This window comes from Mycteria americana, chromosome 6, assembly GCF_035582795.1.
Source record: "Mycteria americana isolate JAX WOST 10 ecotype Jacksonville Zoo and Gardens chromosome 6, USCA_MyAme_1.0, whole genome shotgun sequence".
NCBI classification, from domain to species: domain Eukaryota; kingdom Metazoa; phylum Chordata; class Aves; order Ciconiiformes; family Ciconiidae; genus Mycteria; species Mycteria americana.
In genome coordinates, this window is record NC_134370.1 from 47928293 (window position 1) to 47947185 (window position 18893).

The 18893-nt window shown below is 45.7% G+C and overlaps 1 long non-coding RNA gene across 1 annotated transcript in view; it reads left to right on the plus strand.

Moving 5' to 3' along the window:
* Positions 1–18893, plus strand: part of LOC142410982 (uncharacterized) — a 38772-nt gene that overhangs the window by 15654 nt on the left and 4225 nt on the right. Inside the window, exons 3-6 of the long non-coding RNA XR_012776075.1 lie at positions 14742–14893; positions 15522–15828; positions 17177–17352; positions 18219–18316. This is a non-coding gene — a long non-coding RNA (uncharacterized LOC142410982). The remainder of the gene's footprint in view (positions 1–14741; positions 14894–15521; positions 15829–17176; positions 17353–18218; positions 18317–18893) is intronic.

Here is an 18893-nt window from a genome sequence, read left to right on the forward strand (position 1 = left end):
ATTTCATGTGCGTGTGCCTGCACTGCGTGCGGAGAACAGCTGCTCAGGCCTGACTTTGCCGGCGTCCTGAGCTGCATGGAGCTCTGCAGCAACAGGAATGCAGCATCTAGGCACGAGTGTCAGACTGGCCCCAGTCACAGCCTCCCTTCTCTGGAGGGGTTGTATGAGGGCAGTGTGGTGCAGAGCTGTGTATGGGACCAGGACCAACAGTGGCTCTAAACCCCCTTGGCCACCCAGTGACTCCACTCCAGGAGATCATTTTGAGTAAGGAAAGCAAGGGCAGGATTTGCAATGGTGACTAAGGGGAGGGAACTAAAAATCAAGCAGGAGATGTTGGAAGGATGTTGGAAGTTGCTGTCAGAGTCAAGGGAGCTGGATCTGATTGGTGCTGGAAAAGAAATCAGAGGACATGACTAGCACAGAAGACAGGTTAGGTGGTTAAAGTCATTCCAGCCTTTCCTTACTTGAGCAGCTCTGCCCACTGCCACTTACTCCCCCAGCAACACTATCCCGGGACCTACAGGGCTGTCCCCCTGCCAAGTTACTGTTGCAGTCCTTTGGCTGGAGAGCAGCACACTGCTCCCTCCATTACACCCTGCACTCGCAGGGCTGTGTGTATCCATCGTTCTGTGGCTGCTGGTACCCAGCACATGCCTCTGCTCCTGGGCAGCAGCTGGTAAATCCATTTTCTCAGCAGGTGTGTTCTTGCATTTTCTGGAAGAATAGGCTTTTTGAAAGAGAAGGGGAAGAGAACAGAGGAAAAAACTGGAGGGGGGGCAGAAGGAAATAAATGGAAGTAGAAGACAGAGGGAAAAGGCAGCAAATGATGGGAAGAATCAGAGATGGAGTGTGGAAAGGACTGCATGTCCCCGGCTGCTGTGAGCACTCAGCAGATCCTGTGGTGTGTCTGCTTTATTACTGACAGAGTTCTCCCTTCTGTCGGCTTGTTTCCTAATTGCTGGTCTTGTAAACTGCTTGATTTATGGCTCTGTTCATCAGTTCTGGCCCTCGGGTATAACATGCTTTTCCTTCCAGGGTGGGAAGTGAATAACGAATTAACAGCACGCCTTAGGTTCAATAAGAAGCTGAGCATTCAGGGATCTTTATTGCGATGCACGTGCCAAATCTAACTGCTTAATTTTTGCTTCTCATTCATGGAGGGTATTCAACAACTCCTTCCCCAGGGCAGCAGCTGCATTGTGGATGCATGGTGCCTTTGAAGTGTCTCACAAGAGAAGCCACCAAGGAATGGTTTTGCTGTTGGTTTGCACAGAGAACTCAATCTGTTTCCTTGCAGCTTGCTCTGAAGCTGACATTGTGTGTCATACACGTTTGTCTCGGACAAACTTCCTTTCAGTACAGCCGAGAGGTGAAGATCAAGGCAGAGAACAAAATGCCAGGCTGAGCTGGAGCCATGACCCTCGGTGTGCAAGCAGCCATCAAACCAACCCCTGGCTGTCATCCCTGTGTTCAGCCCTGAGAAGAGATTTGTCCTAGACCCTGGAGTAGGGTCCCTAGAGCCAGTGCAGCTTTAATCTTTTACTGAGCGAACCGAGTACCTCTGCTCCCGCAGTCCTCGATAGCAATCCAGTGCCTTCCACGCAGCTCTGATCCCTGTGGCTACATGGTCGCACCATGAGGCACAAGGTTTATGGAGTATCCAGGCCTTGGTATGATAAAGTTTGTCCATCCCTGCTGCCCTGGAGGGTTGTGAGGATGCGACTTCCCTTGGGTTTAGAGTATGTGGCTGTTCTCCTTAACCAGTTCACAGGACTATGGCCAGGAAGTAATGTCATGCTCATACAGCATCTCTGCAGCACCACAGACACACTGCAGTGGAGACTTCATGAGAAAGAAAATGCCTGTAAAACAAAACATTTGTGAAGGAAGAAAACTCTTGCAAAGAACAGAGAAACTACTCTAGAAGTGCGGGAACTGTTCTGCAAGCATAACGCTCTGCAAGTACTAGCTCAGGGCTTGCAGGTCTCGAGCAGATAAAGTTTAAGCTGACAAGTCCCCTCAGGATTTAGCAGCTCTCTGCCATCCTGCCCTTGAACAGCCTCTTAGGATGCTGTTGCTATCTGTGAGCTGCTTTGTGGCTGCAGCAGGTAAATCTGATCTGCCTGAAAGGGAGAGTTCAAGAAAATGCCTTTGTGCTCTCTGCATGCTGCTATAGGAACAGGGGGATTCAACTCTGCATCACATGAGGCTGTGAGTGAAGGAGAGAGCTCTGGAAGTCAAGTGGAGCATTAACATAAGGCCTGCAGCCCCTAAGGTGCTGCAAAAACTCAGTTAGAGGGAGAGTTTTAATACGCCTGCTTAGTCCTGATCTGGTCCACACTTGTCTGCAGGAGCTCAGCCCTCTGGGAGCTTAGCTGGATGGGACTGTTTTCTCTTCTGAGAATCCTACAGCAGTGAGTTGCTGATGTCTGTTTTTTCTCTTAGGGCACATACAGTAAAGCAAAGCAGAAATAAACTGCAGGGTACAGTGTTTCTTTCCTAGTAGCATTAGCAGTACAGCTTGATTAGATCATCATGGCCATCCTGTTTGCTTTGTCTCTTGCTCTTCCTTCCCTTGATGGGTCTACAGGTGCAGACAACTGTATCCCTGTCTGTGGAGCAGGGAACTGGTGTCTTTTGGAAGAATCTGCCAGCCCAAGCCTGTCACTGCGGTGCAGCTGTCCCAAGCAGTCTGAATGCCTCCAACTCTCCTATCATATTCTTCAACTTCTCACAAGGCTCAAGAACATGTCCAGCCCTTGGTGTAGGTTGGACCACCCCCCCACATGCATGTATGCCATATCCAACAGGATCCCTAATGTGATCTTCATTTTTATTTAAAATCCATGAGTTCTCCTCTGACTGCCTCCTTCCAAATAGCTTAGCAAGCCTGTAACAAGACAGCAGATCTGGGAGTGCAAAGCATGAAGATGGGACTGCAGCATTCTTCATGTACCATGGCCATAGTCATTTGGTTCCTCATGCCATGTAGTCCAGGATCCAAGAGCACGAGGACTGAAGATCAAAAGAGCCTCTTGCTTGCATTTTGTGTGTTCTATCACCAAGAATATTAACTACTAATTACTAAACTAATCTGAATATAGTCCAGGTGTTATCACTTACTGATAAAAAGGCTTGAACTGCTTTTGGTTCTCCATGTAAGCATGCTCACACTCATGTAGAATCTCTGTAATATTTCCTAAATTGCATGGCAGGCAAGGTGGTTCAGATACAATAAATGCAGGAGGTTCAAGGTCCTGGCCATGTCTTGCATCTGGCTCATCAGCCACCTGAGGCTGCGAGCCAGCATCTGAGATCAATGGAGCAATAGTCTGGGATCCATGTTCAGGGTGGGCAGAGGAGATGTCTGTACCCTTCCCCTCTTCCGGTGCAAAGGTTGGAATAGTTTCTAAGCTTGGGACCAAATCACCTCCTTTCTGGATGCTGCTGTGGGTGGCAGCACAGCACAGACAGCTTCTCTTTGGACATGTTCCTACTGCTCAGACTGCATAAGGGGCTTTAAATGGGATCAGAGTGAAATATTACTCTTTAAACTCTATATTCACAAGGCAAGATCCTCTCTGTCACCTCTGACCTGTTCCTGCCTGGCTGCTGGTATGGATCTAAGCACCATAGCATTCATTCACCTTCTGGACAACTGAACAGGAGCCATTCCAAATACTGTCACTTTCCCTCTCCCTGCCTGTGAGTAGGAATTATCTTGAGCAGGTCATAGCGGTGCGTGTAATAATGACTGTATCAGTGAACGTAGTTCCCGTTGCCTGGATGCAGGTAAAAAAAAAGGCTGCTAGTAGGAAGGGGATATGTTACAGCTGAAGATGTGATCAGATGAGTGTCTGTTCCATCTTTAGAATCTTTTTTTTTTAAAAAAAGTTACTATATTTCAGCTAAAGGTTACTGCCCCTCTGCTGTCAGGTCTCTTCCTGCAGCTCAGGTAGGTAACTGTGTTCGTGCTTCTGTACAGTGCAAAGTAAAACAGGTTTGTGTGAAAGCCCTGCTGCTCTTGTTCAGAGTATGATGATGTCAGGGATCTGACCTTTTGCAGGAGTTGGCTTCACCGTGCATGCCCTGTGGTCATGACAGTGGCACCGTGACACTCCCTGCCTCAGCAGGCACTTCTGTCCATCCAGTCGACTGTAGCTGGCATGAAGGGATGGAGTGGGGGATTTTTGGGGGGTAAGCCCCTGGGTTCATGTGTAAACCTCAGGAAGAATTTTGATTTTCAGGTCGGAGATCACAACCACAGCTGTTCTGGACCTCGTACCAGCTGGGCGAGGAGGCTCTCTTCCTAGCTGAGTGCCATAACAAATGGCTGGTGTCAGAGCTGTGGGGCTGATCTGACCACGCCTGTGTCCTCCTAGGGCAGAGAGCAGGCTGCACACATCATTTTGGTGGCTATCAGGCAGCAAAGACCTGGGCCAAATGCTCTTCCCCACTTCTGAGGTTCATGATGAGTTTCATGAATCAGAGAGTGAATTCAGCCTTGAGGGCTCCTAGGGTGAGGGAATAAAGATTGTCACAGCCTTCCTCATCAAGCTGCAGTCTCCAGCGACTTTATGGGTCCAGGATGCCTTTGCCTTGTAGCTTCGTTGTATCATCTGGCAGTACAAGACTGTCCTAAAGAGCACAAAGTGAATCCCTCTAAAAATGGCCTTGGTTAAGGTATGTTTGACATAGGTCTGGATTGGGAATTCTCATGAGGAGCAAGCTGGGCTGTGGCTGTCTTCTAAAACCTGTGGGGACCGTGGATGTGAAATGTGAAACACCAGTAGTACGCCTGCTAATTACTCATTTACCCCAATACATCCATCCATCCCTTCCACAGAGAGACAAATAGGCAGAAGCAAAGTGTTTGTACACGTTTAGAGTATGGAAAAAAGCTCATCTTGACTGAACCGGATTAGGGAGTGATCACAAGCATACCCCAGCTGGCAGATCAGCACAAGGGTGGTCTCATGGAGTGGGACTGTGACAAGGCGTGATAATCAGTCTCAGCTAGAGCTGGCACAGCTGCAGCTGAGCTGTGATTTTTCTGTTTGTTTGCCCTGCAGTGCACTCTTCCCTTGGCAGTGGCTTGGAGCCTACATCCCTTCTCCCTACCCACAGGACTGATTGCAAGTTAGAGGGAGAATCTGGTGGCAGCCCCCACAAACATTTGGGTGTTTTCCAGATCTCTCCTACTCTCTGTAGCAGCTCTCAACTTGCTTGAAGGCAAGGACATACATTAACTGACTGTCTCTCCCCCACACAGCACATTAGCTATGCTCTGGCTCTGCGGTCTGACAGAGATGTGCTCTGCTTAGGCAGTAAGTGCAGGTTACCCTGCAGGGTGACAGGAGCCTTCTCTGGCCTTTTTGGTGATACAAATATTCATCCATTTTTAGTTCTCTTGAGCCAAGTGGGGGATGCTGCACTGCTAAGCTTGCTCTGAGCGTTGTGCCTCCAGATCCTTGCATCATCCCTACTGCTGGGAAGGGAGAGCTGCTGTCACTCTGCATGTGCTCAGCTCTCTTCTCTTGCCAGCTAGACCACAGAAGGAGTTGACCAACTGAAGCCTGGTAAGCTGTAGCTGACCCTTAGCTCAGACAGCCCAGGCTCCTGCTTTTAGATCCAAGACTCAGTCCCTAAAGCCAACCAACCCAGCAGTGGTTCTTTCTTGCCCAGAGCAAATGCAAAAGTTGTAGCCTTCCTGGCAGACCAAAGCTCCTGGGCTGGCAAGAGCTCTGCTGCTTACAGGGCTGGCTAGGACCATATCACCCCTTCTTCCTGACAAGTCCGGTGTACAAGGAGACACAAGGCGAGGAGTGATCTGTAATGATCCCTTCTCTTTGGTGGCCACCCACCAGGTCTCCAGCTCCTGCTGGAAGGCAGCACCCCGAGCAAGGCAGAGCCCTGCTGCTGCAGGTGGGGAGGAGATGATCCCCTTCCTGACTGGCATCGCTGCCACAGAGATGTAAAGTTCTGGCAAGGCAGGCGCAGGAAAAGGGAGGTGACTTTTTCCTCTTGGTTGCTTTGTTTGTTGTTTAGGTAACGGGTGGAAGAAAGACTTTGCCAGCTACCTTAAGGAAGTTATTGTTTAGTTGAAGGCTCATTTGTTCTTTTGGGGAAGAAGATTGTGTTTGCCTTGGGGGGGGGTATTCTGCAACAGCAGTTCATTTTAATTAGTTGCTGTTTCTTTACCTTGGCTTCATTTAACCAGAGAAGAAATTTCTGAAAGGAGAATTTTAAAAAGAGAGAGAGAAAAAAATCACAAACCAAAGCCCAGATTGGGGCTGGGATTTGGGATCCGTGCTTCCAGCTTGTCCCTGATGTGTACTCACTTAACAAGAAAAGCTTTTACTACAGAGGCAGAGGATGTGCCTCATTGCTTTCCCTCTCTTCCTAGCCTCTCCATTGACTTTAGGGAATGAATGAGGGAAGTCTCTGTAAATCTGTGGTGGGATTAATGGCAATATGGAGATGAGCTGAATGTATAATGGCCCATTTTCCCAGGAGAAGGGGCCTGTACCAGCAGCAGTTTGGCCCAGATGTCTGTGAGGGCTGTATCTTTTCTCTTTTATGAGAGCACCTGATAATTTTCCTCTTTCAGTTCTTCTGCCTTTGTGGTTGACTTGCATCAGATGCTTCCCGAGCTGGGGAGCAGGGCAGGCTGCTGAGCAGAGGGATGTGTCACGTAACTGGCTGTTGCTGTGAGGCTGTTTAGGCACCTGTTTATCTGACTTCAGTGAGAATTAGGCATTAAATAGGAGTCCAGTCCAAGACATAGGATCTTTCTCTTCCCTCCATTCATATCCATCTTCCTTTATACCCGTTTTCCTCTCTGGCAGCCTCATGGGGAGGGAGCAGGGAGAGGATTCCTCTCTCTGTTCTCCCGCTCGTCTCTCCAGCTTCCAGCTGCCCACAAGGCTGGGGCGGCGTTGGGGGCCCTTTCAACTCTGGCTCTGCCTTGTCACACTTCTTCCCCCCTGAGCTGGAAGGTGACGGTCATGACAACAGCCAGAGAGCAGGGACAGGCAGCTGGGGTTTGGCAAGTTATAGGTCAGGGCAGGGTTTGCTTTTGTGCAGGCCATAAGGAAAGGAGCCCTCCTGGTACAAAGAGAGTTGTAAATGTCTCCATTAAAGCACTCGCGGCTGCCCGGAGCTCTCCAGACCATATTTTCAGGCTGGCGGCACTTGCCGGCAGCCTTTTGCCCTCGGAGCGGAGCTGGGTGCCTTCTGTCTCCTCTATTCTCTCCGAGGGCACCTCCCTGCTGTTCGGGTCTGAGTGAGCTGGGGGTCACTCCCACCTCAAGCGTTTTTTTCCCTTCCCTTTCCAGCTCCTTAAACAACAAAGGTGTTGAGGGAATTTATACCTCTGCCTGGTAACAAGACAAATCAGTGAGACACTGTCACGGTTTTGTGAGGGCTCCATAGATTTTTATTGCTTTTCAGTCCTTGGGTTTCCAACCTTCCTTTGGCTTGTAAATTGCCCACAAAATGCAGACACAGCTCCTATTCTGTGAGTTCCTTTGATGATTTTATTTATATCTCTTGCTTTGTCTTGTCTTTTATTACAGGGAGACTGCAATTAATTATTATCCCATCAGCTTCTATTTAGCCTGACAGTACAATGCAACATGCAGCGTCCAACCTTACCCTGCCTCTGTGTACAAGAGCAGGCAGCTATTCTTGAGAAGAACAAAGGCGCTGGCAGCTTTAGAAAGGGACATGCTGCTAAAGGGCAGCTTAAGAGAGTTCAATAGCACCAGCAGAGCACAGTTGTGATATGGCTAAAGTGACCAGACATCCCAATTTAGTTGTGGTGCTCCTGATTTTATCTTCTCACCCAAAGTGTATTTTAGGCTGTCACTCTTCAAGTGGGTATAGGCTCGTGGTTAGAGCAGAAGCAGGGCTCTTGTGTCTTTTTCCCACATCTCTGATTGACCAGATTTTTTCATGTCTTACATCCTCTATGAAATAGAAGTTGCACCTGCGAGATATGTAAAACAGTCCCTGCTTATTCAGTGTGGGCAAAACCTCAGTGGGAAGACAGGAGGTGCACATACCAAAGAGAGATGAGCAGCAGACCGGAGCGATCATAAATCTAGAGAATGCTAGCCCAGGGAGTGGACTGAAGGAACTGGCAGTGTCTGGGCAAGAGACAACTTAGAGGACACCTGGTGAAACAGGGAGGGACGCATCTGCTATTCACATCCGCAAGGTAGTGGAAGGGCAAGAATGGACTTAACGTACAACAAGGAATGTTCAATGTAGACGCTGGGAAAGTGGTAAGAATAGTAATGGTGTGAGCAGATTTCCTGGGCTGGAGAGGGAGAGTCTCCAGTGCTGAAGCTTCTTAGGAGCAGTTTTGGATACGTGTCTGGTTTGTTCTGTGAGTGTATGTGTCAGAAAGAGGTGCTTCCAGGCACAATCCTGTAGAAATAATAATGACTGAAGACCTCAAGAACAAGTGTATGTTAGACAGGAAAATGTTTGATGGTAATTTCAGTACTCATTTCCTATCCAGTCTTTAGCACTGGGTTCTGTACAGGGAATATCAGTTTTCTCTACTGGCCATTCTGTCACTAGAAAACCAGCAAAGCTGTTTTCACTCTTTCCTTTTTCTTCACATCTTGCAAAAAGGTTTATTTGCCCTACAGGCCCACGGATGGCATGATGCTCTTGCCGAGCAGTGCCAGTGATGAGATAAAGATGTTTTGACAAGATCCAGTGCCAGGTGCGTGGAAGCTGCTGTTAAACCAACTGTTTGTTCACTCCTGCTTATTTCTCTCTGTGTCTCATTTGTTCATTTACACCTGATCTTGGCAACCTTTGGTAGCTCTCGGCCTGACCTCCTCAGACCAGCTAATGACAATGGTGCAGAGCCTCTGGGCCAACATCCTTATGAAAATGTCAGTGTAGTCCTCCTACACCAGCATCCTCTCCTCCTCTCCCCAGAAGAGTCCACTCCATGCTTCAGAGGAAGCTGCAAGATTGGGCTACGATGCCGTAAATTCAGAGAGAGATGTTTCTTGCTCCTGTCCTCCACAAATGACATGTGCTCACTAGCCCACATGGCTACCAGCCATTAGCTGGTTTAAGTTTTCCAGTCCAAGCAAATGTACTTGTGGGGCTCTGTGGGAAATGAAGGGCATGTCTGGATGGGGAGGACAGGCAGACTGACCTGGCTCTGCCATTGCTACTGCCAGAATGAAAGTGCCAGGAACTGCAGGGCTGAGATGCTGAGTTGGCTCGTAGAAAACTGGCTCAGGTTTAGGACTGTCTAGGTTCACCCCACTTAATTAGCCTTTCTGAGAGAGCAGATTGACTGGCTTGGGTGCAGTTCTGCTCAGGTGTGCTAACCTGCTCCTGAGAGTGAGCTGGGATGGTCTTGCAACCCTGTCTGGTGTTGTGAGAACTTAGCCAGCTCTTCATTGCTTCAGGTCTCTCCCATGCTTAGAAGATGGAGCTAAAGGAAGAGCAGTAACTTGATGCCTGATTCCAGGTCTCCCATTTGAAAACCTCGATTAGGTGGTCAAGTGAGCTCTTCTTCCACCTCCACCCCAGCTGCATCCCAGCTGCATTTCTACTGAATCTGTGATTACTGTGATAAAATTGCAACTATATTCTGTCAGCTCTGAAGCATGAGCTATGAGGGTTGGTCTTTACATCAGACATGTAATTACCTGTCTACAAAACTATGAAAATGTACAAGGAAAAAAAGAGTGAAAAGCAAGATCTCTGTCAAATGAGAGAAAGGCTATCATTTTCCCCATTATTTTTTTGTTTGTTTTCCTCCATTCTCAGCAGTGCATAGCTGTGCTTAATCCAGCTAGAAACCTGCTCCAGAGATCAGCCTGCCTGATAAGCTACCTTGTCGCTACTGACCCTCAAATCTATATAAGGATGTAGGACTTTATGTTTGAAAACCCTGGAAAAATTCTCAAATCTGCAAGATCTTAGAAGCAGGAAAATCTGTTTTCCTGCATAAGAAGAAGGTCTTTTTATGGTGACTGAATACTGATTTGCAATCAGAATGGCAGTACTATTTGTTAAATGCAAGTTACTTAAATAATTAATTTTTCTTACTAATTATACAGTACGTGGTTAGCTTCAACGATCACATATATTTAAAGGGGAACACTTTCTGAAGCACTGTCATGACTTTGATGGTGCTGATCGAGAAGAGACTAAGATTTCCTGGTAGTCTACAGACTATTTGCTAATTTAGGGGCTTAGATGGAGTGGCATGTGTATCCTGTGCTTGAACATAGGCAATATCTCCTGATTTCCTAGAGGTCCTTAGATTTGACTGAAGTCCCAAGTTATCAAAGCCTTCGCTTAATTTTAAATATGTTCTTAAAACCTTTTGAAGTCAATGACACTTAAGTATGTGCTTCAGCTTTAGTCACACACTTGAGAATTTTGCTGAATCAAGGCCACCGGCTGGTTAGGGATGAAGCCTCACTGGTACCTGTTCTTCCCCAAGGGCACATCTTGTCCCCTTGATTAACTGATCCAACATAGCAGGCTTGAAATGCCTCAGTGACTGTCATGGTTAACTTTATTTTTTTTTAAACACAATAGGCAAACCCATAAGAACTTGAAAAGTTTTTTCCCTGAGAAACTAAATGAGAGTATATGTAGGAGGAAAAAAATATAATCTCTGGCTATATTATTGTACCATGCCAACCAGTGGGGAAGCCTTACAGAGGATTACTGTGTAGTGGAAAAGGCTTGGTTTTCCGTGCATGCTTTAATGACTGGACCTTTGTTCTACCTTTTAACTGTGACCATTTAATAACTACTTGACTCACTTTGCCCTCAGCAGGATATTGCATGTAGCTTCACTGTGTTGAAGAACAGTCAAAATTAAAAATGTAATTTAATAATTCAGTTGGTAACAGACAGATTACCCAATAGCCTGCCTGCGGAGTGGACCTTCGTAAGCATCCTTCTATACAAGAACGCTTCCCTAGACAAAAATTAACTTACAGGCATTATGTGGTAAGTTCCCAAGTCATCTCTGCAGTCTTTAAATCCCATGTGAAAAATCTCTACTGAATGTTTAGCCAACAGCAAAATGAAAGAAAGTTCTCTCCTTTAACAAGAAGAGTTGGGAAGCAGATTTAGATATCTTTGCACAGTGGACCCTGGGAAATACATGAGTTGGTCTCTTCTCTGAAGAGTTCAGGATTTAAACATACAAGTCAGATTCGAGGTGGGAGGGGAAGCTGGCTGCGAGAGGAAGGTGACATGCCTAAAGGTGGCACAAGAGGACAGTAGCAGAGCTGGAATTGTACCCCAGGCCCCCAGTGCAGTGCCTGTGCACTGTGTCAGCAGCAATCCTTGCAGGTTTTGGCTGCTCCTTGAGGTTTGACAACTGCATTCAGATGTGGGCAAACCCTATATGGAAGGACATTATTATCTACCAGCCCTCATGGTGGGTAAAGAAACTGTAAGAAGCAATTTTTTGTACCCAGAATAATTGAGGAGGCCTCCCGAGCTTCTGTTTAGCTTGGGAGAGAGGTACCTGGAGAAGGCAGGTAGCTGACAGCCATGGGCTGCGGCAGGGCGGTCAAGAAAAAGAAGAGAAAGCATATTTTGACTGAATGTATCAGTGGACTTTAGTTCTCTGGACTTCAGCTCAGTTCTTGCAAGGAAATCTTTCCTACCAAAACACCCAAGCTAGCAAATTCCCCCAAAGCCCTGTTTCAGCGGAGAAAGAACCCTCAACATGATTGTAATGCCCATCTAGTCTACAGTCGCCAACCAGACAGTGGAGCAAGGCAAAATGGAGGTTTAGGTTTGAGAGAAAATTCTCAGTTGCCCTGAGGGAAGAACAACAGGTCTTTCTGCCTGATCTCCAAAACCAGATTCATTGGATCTGACTGTCCTGTCAGGTAGGGATAGGACACGAAATAATGCATTTGAATTGCGGTGGGAAAGATTTAGGTTACATGTCAGGAAATTCTTCCTGCAGTGAGGATAGTTTGGCCATGCAATAGCTTTTTTAGGTTTGTTTTGTGGTTTTTTAGTAGCTTTATTAGATGGAGAAGGTGGTGATGCTGTCTGTGGTTGGAAGCTACTAAGGTAGACCTTACTGTTGTTCCTGCTCCACACTCTCTCTTACTCACTGTGCTTCATCAGGGTCCATAGAAAATCCAATCAGATGAAATCCTATTTTGAGTGTCTCATGCCAGCCTTAATTCGTTGTGCTGTGTCTCTCTGTGAAAGGAGTCAAGTGTCCTTGACTGTAGTAGCCCTATCTAGAGAGATAATTCTTTTGTACCTCCACTTGTACCTGTACCCTCTGGCTCTCTCTTAGTCTGGCCCATTCCCAAAATGACGCAAAAATGTGTATGCTCCATCACAACAGAAATAATAACAGGAGGCAGAGATTCAAGATTAACATTGTTCTTGTGAAATCTTCATTTACAGTTAGTTTGCAACAGTTTTTTTAGAAAGAATAAATTTACTGTAATAGGAGTGAGTCAGCATGGATATATTGCAGGTAAATCATGTCAGACTAATTTGATCACTTATGCTAATGAAAAAACTATCAGTCTAGATAGCATAAATTTATCTGGTTGTCCAAAAGGTTTTAAGAAAATTTTGCGTGATGGATTATAGTACAAACTCCCTAAATGTAGGTTAAAATAATCTGTTCTTGAAAAGGGTAAAATACTGGCAAGAAGACAGAGTCATGGCTTGAAGCTAAGGGTGAGTGTCAATGAGGAGGTGATCTGAGGAGCTGATCCTCTGCTGGGGCTCTTGAATATTTTTATTAAAGATTTACACAACACTGCAGCATGTAGGATCATTAAATTTGCAGATGATGGAAAGCTAAAGGGATCAGGCAAGACTTACTGGTCTTTCTTTGCAGAGCAATTGCTTTTTGGCAATATAATCTTGCTAAATTATGTAAGGAGACTCAAAACTGCAATATGATCTTGACTGGACCAAGATGCTCCGTGGCAGTTACAGCACCTTTAACAGAGAACTGGAGGTACGAACTGGAGTCTTTTCAGTGGAGATGGAGTGGTTTATATCATAAGGTGTGGTGGAGGTATGGGGCTGTGAGGAATCACCAGCAGAGGACAGAGAGATATTTTTCTTTCATTTTTTAATTTTTTGAGTCCTTAATACACTCTCACCATAAACATTTGCCCAGTGTTTGATAGAAAGTACTGGGGGTGGTCATGTTTTACTGTAGTATATAAAATATTATATATTCTATTTGGCCATGTTTTATTATAGTATATAAAGTATATATTCTGTGTGTAGCTGATGTAGCAATTATATCCGAGAGAGCTTGTATTTATGTCTCTGAGTGAGGACTTACCTGAGGACTGCCTGCAGTGGAAGGAGGGGGAACTGGATAGGAACAAAACATTCTTGTTCTCATGTGTCCACACACTAAAGAGTTAACTGGGAGCAGATGCTACACTTCTAGCTCCTATCCTAGTATAGCACACAGCAATGTTGAAGTGTAGCCGTATCCCAGCCACGTTTAGCTGTGTAAATATTACTCTTACCATACCTATCATCTGAGCTACTGAACTTGACATTCATCTGGATTTCTGGTTTTAGGCGCTCTTCATTATACAATGTCTGGGCAACATCTTGCCAGTCCAGGCAAGAAAGGGACTTCCTCGGCTTCAGCCTGCTCCCATGGAGTGTGACAGCTGAGCTGTCCAGCAGGCAACACTCGATGCTTCCCGGCAGCTTTTCTACGAATTTTTAAGAGTGATGTGATGACTGTGCTACTCCAGTGACAGTGTTACACACGCTCCTCTTTCTGCCACTCTGCGAAAAAAATGTTCAGCCTTTGGAAGATGTACTATAACTAGTGGCTGATTTGTCGCATGAGACTCAGAGTAGGGGAAGAGTGAAAACAACAGGAGAGTGGTTTTTCCTCTATTTTGGTCTCTGATTTAAATCAGCTTCTGAGACAGCATTCATTTCTGGGAGAAGAGTGATGCTTTTGGATTGAGATTTCTGCAATGGGAGCAATCTTCTGGGGTAGCAAACACCTGTATTTCAGAATTAGTGTAGATGTTTAAAGGTGGCCAGTTACACTGACAGTATACCCAGATGCCATGTTCCTGATTTCTCTGCCACTGAGAAGCTGAACTGCAAATCTTCAGACATCTTTTATCATTAACAGAAGGGCAAAAATATTAAAATGTAAACCACAAAATAAATCTGTTATAATAAATAAATAAATCAATCAAAGATAGAACTGAAGAAGAAATATGAAATCCCTGTGTAGTAGGTATAACTCATTCTTACTGTCAGTTCAAAATCAACTGTACGGGAGAATTTAATGATACCGTTGTTTAGTGAAATTAGACTTGACGCTAGCCAGTTACCTTTTATTTTGGTTGGTTAGGATTTGCAATTGTTTGACACTCATTAGAAATCACAGTAGCCTGCTTTAAGGGCAGGCAAATTAAGATTCTCTCTCTGTACAAGATTACTCATCACACCACAGCTACATGCTAATTGGAAAATAACTAGTGAATGAACGTGTCTTACACAAGCTGTCATCTGAGCATGTCAGGTAACGTACCAGAGGTGATCTTGCAAAGAATTTGGTCGTACACAGAACAGCTAATAAAAAACTGTTGCAGGAAATTAATGCTACAATAACTTATCAGATGCAAAAATAATTATTAATCCTTAATGATCCTGGTAAATTCTTTGTGGGAATTCACCTGATCTTCTGTTTCCTTCAGTGCCTTCAGCATGAGAACACATGGTTCCCTACCTGAACCTCAGCCCTGGCTTTTCTTTAATTCAGAGCCTGCCAGCGAGTTAGGGAAGCCCTAGGGTATAGGGAGGCTTCCAGGGAAAAGACCTCTGAAGGCTACACTCACAAGACAACAGGGTAAGCTGCTAGCTCCAAGCATACCACCTTCCACCTCCTGCTAGAGGAAATCTTGTTTAGCTAAACCAGAAAAGAGTGGAATGGGGGAAGATTTTAGCTAATTCTTGCAAAGAGGCTGTGTACCGCAAAGGGCTTTCCAGGAAGCATCATGAGGTCTTGCAGGGAGATAAGCAGATGCAGAGGGAGGCTTCTTAGCAGTTACGCCTGCATTAGCAAGCAGCAAGGTATGGTAGGAGCAGATCTGGGGAGTGAAACATTTGGTGCTGGTCCACTATATGCATTTTGCGGGATTTAGTTAGGATAGGTCAGATCTGGCCCCGTGGCTTGGAACATTCAATAGCAGCTCAGACATGTTGGGTGGGTCTCTGGAGCTCATCTTGTCATTTAGTTTTGTCTGAAAGGAATCCAATTTTGCAGCATTGACCTAAATGCAGTAAGTGGGGAAGGTCAGGAGAGTCACCTCAAAAGGGCTGTCCTGCTCCAAAATAAAACAAATACCGATACAGCTGTAGAAGCTGGTCAAACCAGGCTCTCATTCCCAGAAATAGCTAATGAAAGTTAGTCTGAACATGCACAGCCTGTTTTATTGTTTTTATAACATGTTCACTCTGAAATGGTTTTGTTCCAGGGAAGCAATACTTTGCAGTCAGGAAGTTGCTTGTTTCGTGATTTGCATTGCTGTTGCCTCTGAGGGAAGGTATGGCACTATCTGGACAGACTTCGGATCTGCCAAGGAAACTTGCATCTGGTACTCCACCCAAGATCCAGTCTACAAATGGAAAGGTTGCCTGGTTCCCACTGATGACTTTGAATTTGGGAGCCAAGAGATGGTGTGCTGTGTGGGGCACAGCATCAAATGAGAGTGGTGAGAAGTGTAGTTCACCCACTAGCTGTGACATGCATTTCCCACCGCAGTTTGGCAGGAAGATGTACAGGTAAGATTAGCTTTATCAGTTTATTCTCTGCAATGCATTCATTTTTTAATCTAGCAAATACACTCCTTGTATCACACTGCCCAACTCTACATGTTCCCTGCATATTCAAACAGAAGATTAATTTTCAATTCTGACAGTTCAGCTTGCAAAATGAAGGGGGAGATGGAAAAAAGACCCTTCTGCGTCAGTGTGATGATTGATCACTTTTTATTTTTGCTCAGATGCCGGGTCGGGATTTGAAATAGAAAAATAGCATACTATTTTATAGAGTTACTTTAGGAGGGGGCCCTGAAGGAGGAATGTAGAGTGCTGTAAGACGGGGCTGGAGAGATCAGACAGGAACCAGGAGAACAAAAGCTGCCACTGTTAGAGATCTGGGAGTTGGTGTTGGATGAAGCAGGGCCTCCCGCTGTTCACTGCTCACTGTTGCTGTGGCCAGGCTGGCATCACTGTGCAAGGGGAAATGCAGGCGTAGAGCTAATCTATTTAAACAGAAGGACAGACTTAGCTTGAGAAGATGAGCATGCTGAGCTGGTTTCTGCTCTGTTACACCCTGAAACCTCAGTGATATCTGTACAGCTCCCCAGCTGTAACTAGGAGCAGACAGGGTTTCTTTATGCATTTTCTCTAGAGCCAGACTGGTGAGGATTTGGTGAGGACTGGAGAAACTGATACTGAGATTTGCAGCTCAGCAGGAGGGAATCTGTGTTTGCTTAATTTGGGAAGAGACAGTCATATACCTTACAGTAAGTAAAGCTTAAGCAGTGGAAGTATCCCCCCAAGCATAATGTAGAGTTCGAGGTAGCTAGGAAAAGTCTTTCAGGCTGCCCGAGCCTTTCCACAGTGCTTCCTCCATACCTACAAATACAAAGAAATGCCTGCTCTGAACAGTTTGTGCAAGAACTAGACTCCAGTCTAGTAATCTAGGGATTACGACAGCCATGTTTAATCTAACCGCCTATATAATTTCTCCCAGAAGGTAAGTTAAAGAGCGCCTTCTGAAAAACAGCTAATCTCATAATTTCACCTAGTTCTCTGGCAAGCTTTTCCAGTACTGAACGGCCTTCACTGCTGTTTCTGTTATGTTTTATTTCAAGGTTAAATTTCTACTTGCCATCTTTTGCAGTTTTCTTGGAAGAGGCATTGTACCCAAAAGTCCTTTCTCACAATTGCCTTCCCCCATGTAAGTGCATGTAGCAGTAATCAGATCCTGTCTCAGTCACATCTTTGATAAGCCAACAGGCTTGGGCTCCTTCAGAAGCAGTCTGGACAGCTTCTGTTTCCCAGGTCCAGGGTCATTTTTTGGCTTTGCCTGAATCGCTTCTGTATTTTCTCTTTCTCCATGAAGGAAGGAACATAGCCTGGACATGGCTTTTCAGCAGATTGTCACTGGAGCTGCGTATGAGAAGGAACGCTTCCTGCTGGGGTCTCCAATTGTCCTTTCTAAACACTGAGGGATCAGAGGAGTCCCTGTATGGCAGCTTGCACTGCAACTAGGGCTACAGCCGATATCTGTGATGTTGTGTAAGTCCTTTTCAAAGCAGCTCCTTTCTGAGGCAGCATCCTGTAAGTGTAACTTGCATTTCTGGTTTCAGATGTCTTACCTTGCATTTGACTTTTTAAATCATGTTTCACTGGAGTGTGGCCAACTCTCAGTTATTTCAGATTGCTGTATATTGATAGTCCAGTCCTGCTTGTTGTTTCCCCACCACCAATCTTGTTGGCATCTGCAAACTTTGCCACAACAAGGATTTTTATAGTGTCATTTAGATTGTTGATAAAAATATTGAATAAAATGGTAATGGGAGTTTCACTCTTCTTTTATTGCAGATATTTTTACCCAGTGTAATATTGCTGTACGTTTATTGAATCATGGCTATTGGAACTTCCAGTAAATATGCCTTTGAAGAATAGCCAGTTTCCAGAAATGCTTTCCACCTTAAATGTATATTCCCAGTCCATTATGCCGACAACTGAGGTTAAGGCTTAGGAAAATAGAAACGTTAAATGCATAGGTGTGTTCGTCACTGCCTGGTGCCAGATTGTTTGCACAAGTGTAACCAGATCATGCCCTGAGGTACCTAGGCAACTTGCTGGTTTTTAGATCAGCAATTAACTCTTCTTTGGCCTTCAGAGGTCCAGCAGAAGGTTTTCCCATGCAGATTTCAGCAGTTTCTGGGCTGAAGGCATTATTGTTTCGGAAGAACTTTTGTTCCTGGCTTTATGAGATGTCTAGAAGCTAGCTTCTGGGTTGAAGCTCATCACAATAATGCAACTTTGCTTCATGCCATCATGTGGAGAGGAAGTGACAGCCATGCTGGACACCCTCCTTGTGGTGGTGCCCACCTCGTACACCAGTGTTAAGACACATTTTGAATGTTTCTTTTCAGTTACCAGCCTGTATCTCAGCGGTGAACAGGGCTGCTCTGATTGCCGTGGAGCGAGCTGGATCTGCAAGCTTATCCAGAGCCAGTCGACGTGTCCACAGGTAGGTGCCAGCGTTCCCAGCACAGCAGTGCCGGACCTGTTCTGCAGTGCTCAGGCTGTCTCTGAAATTAAGGGAGTTTCAGACTCTGTAATAGCTGTGAACGGGGAAGGCACCAATGTGGCAGAGAGATACGTTTGCCCTCCCTCAAGTTTTGTGGGTTGTTCAGGACCTCTAATGGATGCAGCCCAGGAGCTCATTTAGATCCCAGGTTATGAGGATTGCAAGCCCAGGAAATTGTTTATAAATATCCCCTTCACCCTCTAAATCTTGACTCAGAGCAGCTATCACCTGACTTTGAGAGCTGTTGGCATGGTAGGATCTGCACCTTTTGCAGAGCTTCCTAAGAGGAGAAGTGTCACTGTTGCAGGTAGGGACAAAGGCAGCTCTTCTGACAGCAGCTGTGTAGCAAATCTCTTTACAGAAATGCATCTCAAAATCTCAGAACTGCTCAGAGCACCCCAGCCAAATATCCCCAGGCTGGTACAGCAGAGCACGAAGGAAATTGTTGATACTCAGAACTTGGTCTTTAGCTGCACAGGACCTGAAAGCACGGGCATGTTTGTACCTCTGGGGAAAG